The following is a 9,882-nucleotide window of genomic DNA, read 5'->3' as shown; positions in this document are numbered from 1 at the left end:
CCTCAGTTCTTGCTTAATTGCCAGGAAAGAGGCTCTCTTGCGCTGGGTCTAGTAGGTATAATCCGGGAAGATATTTACTTTACTGTTCTCCACCTGGAAGGGTCCACTTATCCTAGCATTATTAAGAAGCAGGTCCCTGTCTCGGAAGTGCAGCAGCCGTGCCACCACCGGACGCGGAGGTCGGCCTTGTTGGGGTGGTCTGGATGGGACCCTATGTGCTCGTTCCAGGGTGTAAAAAGAGGAGAGCCCCTCGGTCGCCACCACCGCTCTGAGCCATTCCTCCAGATAGGCCACCATATCCCCACCTTCAATTTTTTTGGGTAGGCCCACTATGCGGATGTTGTTCCTTCTATTGCGTCCTTCCACGTCCTCTGCTCTCCTCTCCAATGCGTCGATCCGAATCAGGGCGTCTTTCATGGTGGCAGCCAGTGTTTTTTGCGCCGGCTCCAGGGTGCTAACCGAGCTCTCCACCTCCTTAACTCTGTCGGAGAGCTTGCCAGGTCAGCCCTGAGCAATCCCAGGCTCGTCGCGACCTGGGCAATGTCCTGCTGGAGTGCCGATCTCGTGTCGGTTATCGCCGCCAGGATCTTGTCCAGTTGGTGTTGGAGGTGCGGGTCCCGCGACATCTCCGGGCCCAGCTGGTCTCCTTTGTCCGGTGCCTCCGCCTCCGAGGTAGCCTGCGCACTGCCCTTGGGTCCTTTTGGCTTCCCCATAGTGGCCGTGGTCTCCGGCGGTGGACCGGGCGAATGCCCAGCCGAGGGACACCAACCAAGCCGCAGCCAGCCCCCGCCTCAGCTCGTGGATCGGCGCGGCCCAACGGGTCTCTATTCAGCCAGCTCCTGGTGTGGCGACGGGAAGGGTCCCAACCGCTAGGTTTCTCCGCTCGTGGTCTGGGAGCGCCGAGCCAGGAACTCGCCCACTCGCCCACTCAAGTCGCTCCGCTCGTAATTGTGTCTATAGTCCACTAACACTTGTCGTCAGGCCTGTAGTGGAGCCGCCGGGGTTGCTCAGATCAAATAGCAATGGCACTCGCTGCAATCGCCTCCTGGCGTGGGCCCACACGAATCACTCAAGTCGTCACTTTGTTGGGTTGCGGTATCAGGGGGCCAAGCGTGGGATGGCAGCAGTCTCCCTCGGAGAAGAGGGTAGGGAGGGGGAGAAGGGCCACCACCAATATGCAATAGTCGGCCAGAGGCCGCACCTCTCTCGAACCACCTCCACCACCGACTCAAACTGCAGGCTTCCTCCGTCACCTTCGTTGGGCCCAAGGCTAGGCCGGCCACCCCCTCCCCCGCATTCGGCTTCCAACCCTCTACACTGGGCTCGGTATTTTCACAGCGTGGTCAGGACGGGCTCACAAATCGGCATGCCCGAGGTCCGGAGCGGCGGAGGCCAATGGCGCACAGAGTCCGATGGGGTTCTAGTCCACTTCCGCCGCTCTCCCCAACTCCGCGCCACACAGCGTTCCAGGGGTCCAACCGAGCAGCGTCCTCGTCGGGCACCGCTCGAAGATTTTACGAGCGCCGTCGACCGGTCAGGCAGCTGGTACTTGCGTCGCTCCACCACAGTGGGGAAAGGGAAGGAAGGCCCCGCCGGTTTCCTCAGCCTCCCAGGACCGCAGGCCGTCTCAGGAGCATTAAGATGGGACAGGCGCCATTTTGAGCTCGGCGCCGTCCGGTCTGCAGGCACTCGATCGGTCTTCGTTCTCCACGGCCGTGCCTCGCCGCGCCTCTCCGTTGTCGCCCCCCGGCTCAGCGTCCCTCCTCATCTAACAATCAGTGGGTTGGGGAGCCCTTAGTGCCCGGGAAACAGGATTAATGGCGGCTCGATTGCGGAGCCGAGCGCTCAGGCGACCTCCACCATCGGCGCTCTAGCCACGCCCCCCTTCGACTCTGCTGAATTGATAAAAATTTCAATCCCTGTTATATGCTCATTGTGTATGAAAAGTCAATAAAAAAATTACATATTTAAAAAAGACATTACTGAATTTATAGACATGATCAGAACAAATGTAAAGTGATAAAATTAACAACCAAGTCTCACTAAAATTGACATTCAATTTAACATTCCACTGAACTGTGTGCAATACTTATGGTGAAATATGAGAAAAGTTTTGCCACTAAAATGTGAGGAGGGTCTGCTCTGTGCCAAATAGTCACGTGTGAAGTTATAGTTAATCCCCATATTTTGGAAGAATGAGCCAGGTTTGAGTGACACTTCAGACCGACCTCCAAATATGTGAGTGTCACTCGTGATGAGTGAGGTTTGAGGGCTCTGATGTATGCATATCTGAACTAATGTTGCTGTCGAGGCATTCAAGACTGCTTGCATGACAATGCTACAAAGAGTTGACATACTCACTAATCAATGGTGTATTGATGACGAGCGTACTATGATATAGGGGCCTATGTGAAGGAGTAAAATATTTTCGAGTAGTGAAATGCCCCTCCCCTGTTCCTTAGACCAGTAACACCCACTCATTTTTATGATACAATGCAAACTGTGTGAGAAATTTCTGGTTCATACTTGATATCTCTGTGTTAGGAATTAGCTGTTTCAAAGATAAATTGCTTTATTTTTTGTCAGTGAATCTTTGTTGAGAGAGGGAGGGGGTTATTGTAAACAAAACAACAAAGCCTGGAAGAGGCCGCTATCTTAATATTTTAGGAGACAGTTGTGCTCTTAAACCAGAAACTCAAAACTTAATTAGAACCTACAATTCAGTCTTGTTCGAGGATATAAAACCGTATCAAATATAAGGAATAAGCCACAGACACAGCAAAAGTAAAAATAAGCTATTCCTTCAATTGTCGCTTTGACACATGACCTATGCCTCATTGTCACTGATATGGTCTATAAAACTCCATGGTATTTACCTCTGTTTACTTTGCTATCTAGCACGTTGTGGATTTGAAAAACTAAATAAATTATTTAAAAGAATAAATAAGCTGCCCATTTTAATTTCAAAACTGACCGAAATACTCATATATTCATTAAAATACCGATATATTCATTGAAATACAGATATATTCATTGAAATTCAGATATGTTCATTTAAATACAGACTGGCACTTCCAGTTGTCACCTTTCTGTAAACACTCTCAAGTCCTTTACGTCAGTGTTTTGAAAATGCTCATCTGAAGTGATGCTATAAATACTTTTTTACAGCAGCAACCAAGTGTGAGGCCCTGTACTTGAACTGTATGACCCTTAAAACCATTCACGTCTGAAATCCCAGGTCTTTACAGGTATAATTGCTTGTTTGTGTGAAATGTATTTACTGCTGGAGCCTGGAGGTGGTGGTTCCGTCCGCAGCCATCAGAGGGCGCTCCTCGCCTGCTGATGAAATCCACCGAGCACACATTGGATAAAAGGGAGAAGGGTTTCCTCTTCTGGGTCAGCGGCGGCAGAGACAGCACCAGCAGCTGTGACATCACTTCCGGCCTCTCCTGATGTGTCCAGCCTGCTGCAGAGGAGGAAGGAGCCCTGTCTGGTGGGCAGATACCTCCATCTACAAACCCTCACAGACCCCCCCCCTCACACCACAGATCTGCCTCTGCCCCCAGGCCCCCAGGAGGAGGAGAGAGCTCGGACAGGTTTCTGCTCAGGTAGGAGCTCTCTTCCTGCTGCTGAGACTGATTAGGGAGCGGAAGAGGAGAGGCCTGTCCAGGGGGCAGAGGAGAGGAGGCCTGTCCAGGGGTGCTGAGGAGGTGAGGCCCGTCCACGGGTGCAGAGGAGGTGAGGCCTGTCCAGGGGTGCAGAGGAGGTGAGGCCCGTCCACGGGTGCAAAGGAGGTAAGGCCTGTCCAGGGGTGCAGAGGAGGTGAGCCCTGTCCAGGGGTGCAGAGGGGGTGAGACCTGTCCAGAGGTGTAGAGGAGGTGAGGCCCGTCCAGGGGTGCAGAGGAGGTGAGACCTGTCCAGGGGTGTAGAGGAGGTGAGGCCCGTCCAGGGGTGCAGAGGAGGTGAGGCTTGTCCAGGGGTGCAGAGGGGGTGAGTCCTGTCCAGGGGGTAGAGGAGATGAGGCCTGTCCAGGAAGAGCAGAGGAGCAGAGGCCTGTCCAATGGTGCAGAGGAGATGAGGCCTGTCCAGTGGTGCAGAGGAGGTGAGGCCTGTCCAGGGGTGCTGACGAGATGAGGCCTGTCCAGGAAGAGCAGAGGAGCAGAGGCCTGTCCAAGGGTGCAGAGGAGATAAGGCCTGTCCAGTGGTGCAGAGGAGGTGAGGCCCGTCCAGGGGTGCAGCGGAGGTGTGGCCTGTCCTGTGCTGGGGGTGCAGAGGAGGTGAGGCCTGTCCAGGAGGGCTGAGGAGGTGAGGCTTGTTCAGATGGGGAGCTGAGGAGGGGAGGCCTGTCCAGAGCAGGTGAGGCCTATCCAGGGGAGCAGTGTCTCTCTTCGGGCCTGTGTATAGCGCCCGAGACTCAGGGCGAAGTCAGAGGCGCTGTATGGGGTGGAATGAACTCTGGGCTCCTCTGTCCTTAATGAAAATCCTTCACCAGAGCTCCTGTTAGAAGCACCTGAGAGGCCTGTCCAGTGGAGGAGAGGCCTGTCCAGGGGTGCAGAGGAGGGGAGGGGTGTCCTGGGGGTGCAAAGGAGATGAGGCCTGTCCAGGGTGTGCAGAGGAGGTTAGGCCTGTCCAGGAGTGCAGAGGAGGTGAGGCCTGTCCAGGGGTGTAGAGGAGGTGAGGCCCGTCCAGAGGGGTGCAGAACAGGTTAGGCCTGTCCAGGGGTGCAGAGGAGGTGAGACCTGTCCACGGGTGCAGAGTAGGTGAGGCCTGTCCAGGGGGTGCAAAGGAGGTGAGGCCTGTCCAGGGGTGCAGGGGTGAAGAGGAGGTGATGCCTGTTTCAGGGGGTGCAGAGGAGGGGATGCCTGTCCAGAGGGTGCAGGGGAGGTGAGGCCTGTCCAGGGGGTGCAAAGGAGGTGAGGCCTGTCCAGGTGTGCAGGGGTGAAGAGGAGGTGATGCCTGTTTCAGGGGGTGCAGAGGAGGGGATGCCTGTCCAGAGGATGCAGGGGAGGTGAGGCCTGTCCTGTGCTTGGGGTTGCAGCCTGGGTTAAGCCTGTCCAGCTAGGAATGAAGAGAAGGTGAGGCATGTCTGGATAGATGTGCAGAGGATAGATAGATTACTTTATTATTTGATTAATAAAAATCATTACAATATTGAAGTACAGATACTAAAGCATATATCAATTGACTGTTAAGATGTTTACTCACAATGAAAAGAATAAAAAGGAGGTTCACTCATTTCTGAATTCATGCTACATAGTTTCCTCACAATCTATAAAATCCAAATGCGGCCCTTGGGCCAATAAAGGTGTCATGTGTGAGAGCAGTTGGTAGAAACTTATGATATTTAACAATAATAATTGCATAAAACCTAGTCAGCACCTGTTCAAATCTTTTGGGCTCTTAGGGTCATTCTACTTCAAGTGGGACTGCGTCACCAGGTGAGTTCTGAACCAAAGACCACTTCAATTACGTTACAGTCAAAAGTCACTAATAATTTGTTACATTTTAACTTCGTATTAAAAGAAGGGAGCTAGGCTCTCGTCTTTACTAAAAACCTACTAACAATCCCACTTATTTAGTACAGATCAACTTTAAAGGGATTCGGAAAATGTGCAAATTAGCATTTTTATGGTGTTGGAGCAGCCCAGTGCTAATTGATTATTGTTGGCTCATCGGCTCTCACATTGAGTAAGCCTTTTTGCCGCTCTTGTTCATGGATGTAAGGCTGGCTTGACGGCAGGAGCGAACACCAAGCTTGTTCCATTCGCCCCGTAACAACATTCTTCGGTCATTAAGAAATACAGAGCAAAGACATACCACGTGCTCAATGGGTTCCTTACTACTCCCGCTCCCCTACACATGGTGTTATCATTTGTATGGTGCCAAACATATTTTTTTCCAGTACTCTGAATAGGTAAACCCTGATAAAACCGTCCAAGTATGTTTACGATATGCCAGTTTCGCTCTGTCCGAGTGAAAAGACCTGGAACGAATGGTCATTTTATTCAACATTTTGAGGCTTGTTGAGAAGGATTAGTGTCCCAGATTTCTTTTGCCTCCAGAAGTTGTAAAGAATCATCTAAGTAGTATTGATATGATGGTCTCTGTTGACCAAGTGATATTTCCTGCCACATCATAGCCTCCAGGCTCGATTCTCTGGGCGAGCGTAGCTTGTTGCACAGCTTGATAAATGCTCCAGCTCCAACTGCTCGAGGATTTGGAGGCCAAACTCAAGTCGAATCAATGCCGGGGATCAGGATTTTGGTAGGCTCAACACTTGATTAAAGATCCTTGTTGTTATTTTATTCACCAGACTGTTGTCCTTCCCTAACATAATCTCCTGACTGTAAGTAAGATAATTGGAGATTCTGGCCTTGAAAACAGGTATTAGAGGGTTTTGAAAAGGTGCACCTCCTATCCATGTGGACCCCTAAATATTTGTCTGAGGCGGGCTTTGCGATGCTTTTTCCATACTGCTATCCACCTCCTTGCTATTTCCTTCACCCGTAGGTAATCACCCTTGTCTTTGATATAGATTTAATTCCAGGTCATTTGAGGTGGTGTTGGAGAACAACTGATCAGGCAGCCTCTGCAGCCCTATCCTGGTGTGACTAATCAGGATAAAGTCATCTGCGTACAAAAGGTTGCCGACCCTGGTTCCCCCGAGTTTTGGAGGGAGGGAGTTCACATCTTCACGTGACTGTGTTAGATCCGAGATGAAGAGGTTGAAAAGGAGAGACGACAACACACAACAATGATGAGTTACGTAGGTGCTTTAATTTCCTAATTTCAGCAGATGTTGTGGTTGAGTTGCCTCTTTTGTTTTTTTGTGAGCAGTTGGCTAGAAAAGATCTCCCATGATGTAGAGAGCGGGGTATCATCAAGGTTCCTTGTTGCTAACTGGGCTCGGCATGCTGTCATTTTGTTGCTATCAAAGGATTTGACCATTTTAACTTTTTAAGGTTCTCTGTAAAAATTCCTTTTGATGTCAGACATGTCTTGGCGTGCCGAGCTATACTAAGTGACAAGGTGATTACTTGGGTTCGATGGTCGCGATCACCTCGTGCAGCGATGGTGTAATTTTTTTTCGATCAGTGCGAGCATCTCCTTATTGAATATAGTGTAGTTTTAAAAAGAATAAGTGCGGCAATTTGTTTTTGACCAGTTTGTAGGGTTGTCCATGGAGAAAAGACCATTCAAAGTTATATAGCCCAGATGTTGAACTGTGGTACCACCTATTCACCAAGTTTACTGTATTTGTTGCTGGTAGGCTTTGTTTGTTTCATGATGGGAGGACTTATTAGTCGTGCTTGTCTGGAGAGTCTTGAAAGAGGTTTGTGTTGTAATCTCCAGTTGTCAGACATTCATACTCACTTAATAGGTTACACATGATCCGGAGCAGGTGATCAAACTTGAGCCTCTTCTCCCTGGCGCTTGGTGAAATATCTACGTTGATCAAGAGCATTTGTTTGGTAGATTTGGAGCTTCTGATTCCAATACCGATAATCCAATCTTTTTCGAATTGTAGCTGCCTGATGTTCACGTTTAACTTGCCAGTGCCAGGTGCTGAGGAGGCGAGGCCTGTCCAAGGGATGCAGAGGAGGTGAGGCTTGTCTAGGAAGGGTGATGGGGAGGTGAGACCTGTCCAGAGGGTCAGAGTAGCTATGGCCTGTCCTGTGCTGGGGATAAAGAGGAGGTGAAGTCTGTCCTGGGCTTGAGGGGTGCAGAGGAGATTAGGTCTGTCCAGGAGGGGTGCAGAAGAGATGAGGCTTGTCCGGAAGTGGTACAGAAAAGGTGAGGCCTGTCCAAGGGGCTGCAGAGGAGGAGAGTCCTGTCTTGTGTTGGGGGAGGTGTTTAGAGGAGTTGAGGCCTCTCTAGGGGGTGCTGAAGAGGCAAGGCCTGTCCAGGGGGGTGAGGAGGCGGTGAAGCCTGTCCAGGGAATGCAGGCGAGGTAAGGACTGTCCAGAGGGGATGCCCAGGAGGCGAGACCAATACAGAGGGGGTACAGAGGAATGGAGTTCTGTCCACGGTGTACAGAGGAGGTGAGGCCTGTCCAGATGGTACAGAGCAGAGGTGAGGCCTGTGCTCTGGTGGGCTGAGGCCTGTCCTGACTCTGCATGATTTACGAATACATGAATACTTCTTAGAAATGTTGCTCATTTTGCCCCTCCTTCAGTCCATATTAAACCAGTGTACACTCCCCCACCCCACCCTCTTGATCCCTCCAGATAATGCAGGCTCACCTGTTGAAACAACTACAGACAGAATAGAACCTTTCCACCTGGTGGACACTGGACACTTCCTGTTAGTCTCCCCATCGAGTGCAGTCCCATCGGTGCTGCGGCGGCACAGAAGCAAAGCACTCAGGTACATTCCCTGACCTTACCTGTCAGAATGTCAGAAGCCCCCCAATATCTTATCCCACATGACTGCCCTCGAGTGCTCTAATCGGCCCCAAATCAGGGAGATCTCCCTCCAAACAAACTTCTCTCCATCAAAAATATGTTTCATCTCAAAAGATTTCACCAGGTTCATCTAAAGGATGAGAGGTGAGCAGTGCACATTCAAGCAGCCTCCTCGTATCCATCAGGACGCACCAAAGCTGCTCCGATTTATGAAAGAGTTGAAGATGCATCTCGTTAAAGAACCCTACATCACTAGTGCATTAACCGTGAACAAACTGCCTCCTCTTCTATCACTTTATGTTATGTTATACGCACTTGTAGAGAACATGGCTGCCCTAACAACAGGGCGTCACAGCGCTAAATCTGACAGAGCAGACGGTGAGGAAGCCACTACTTGATAATTTTCCTGAAAGCCCAATGGTCTTGCGTGCTACGGGCAGCAAGGAGAATGGAATTCCAAAGGGCTGATGCCAGTGCTCTGAACGAGCGCCCCCTTGTTCTTGTCCGGTGCACTCGTGGGACACAGGCTAAATGCAGGTCCGCAGAGTGCAAGGCTCGAGCCGGGACATACAGAGAGCACAGCTCGCTCAAAATTTGTGGACCCAGGCCATACAGGATCTTGTGTGTCATACACAGATTCTTAAAGTAGACTCTCTGTTCTTTAGATAGCCAGTGGAGCGGGCAGAGAAGGTCTGAAACACGGCAGTACTTGTTATATTGTTATTGTTATATTAGATTTATATCGCGCCAAATCACCTACAGGTCTCTAGGCACTCGGAAATTTATGGAATTTACACAATAACTTCATGCAACACAAAGAGGTAGTGCAGCAGCCAACTTACATTGCACCCAGAACCTTTCCAAACAGCAATGTTTTTAAGGACTTTCTAAACCGCAGGAGATTCACTTCTCTGCGTAGCCCCTCAGGCAGCTTATTCCATAGCTGAGGGACCAACACTGAGAAGGCTCTCCCTCCCTTGGTTACCAGTTTGTACCGAGGGCAGACCAGCAGCTGAGAATCAGAAGATCTGAGTGTTCTTTTTGGGCTATACACTTCCAGACGGTCTCTGATGTAAGCAGGTGCATGGCCATAAATTGCCTTATGGGCCCTGCATAGACTCTTAAACTCTACCCTCTCTTTTATGGGGAGCCAATGCAGGCTCTGTAGTAAGGGAGAGGCCTTGGTCCTTCTGGGGAGTCTAAAAATCAGTCGCGCCACGTCGTTTATCACGACCTGTAGTCTATTAGTCAGAGTTTTGGGGAGACCTAGATAGAGGGCATTCCCCTAATCTATTCTTGAGATAAATGTTGCCGCTACAATTGAGCGCAGCATGGACTGAGAAAGAACGGGAGCTAGGTAGTGCAAAGAGTGTGCGGGCAGCCACGTTCTGGGCCCATTAAAGTCTTTTGGTCACAGCACAATTAACACCAAGTAGCAACCCATTACAGCAGTCTAGTCGTGACAGCACGGTGGATA

Source organism: Lissotriton vulgaris, chromosome 1_1 (assembly GCF_964263255.1).
Source record: "Lissotriton vulgaris chromosome 1_1, aLisVul1.2, whole genome shotgun sequence".
Taxonomy (NCBI): domain Eukaryota; kingdom Metazoa; phylum Chordata; class Amphibia; order Caudata; family Salamandridae; genus Lissotriton; species Lissotriton vulgaris.
The sequence above is the reverse complement of the archived record's forward strand: the minus strand, read 5'-3'. Positions refer to the sequence as shown.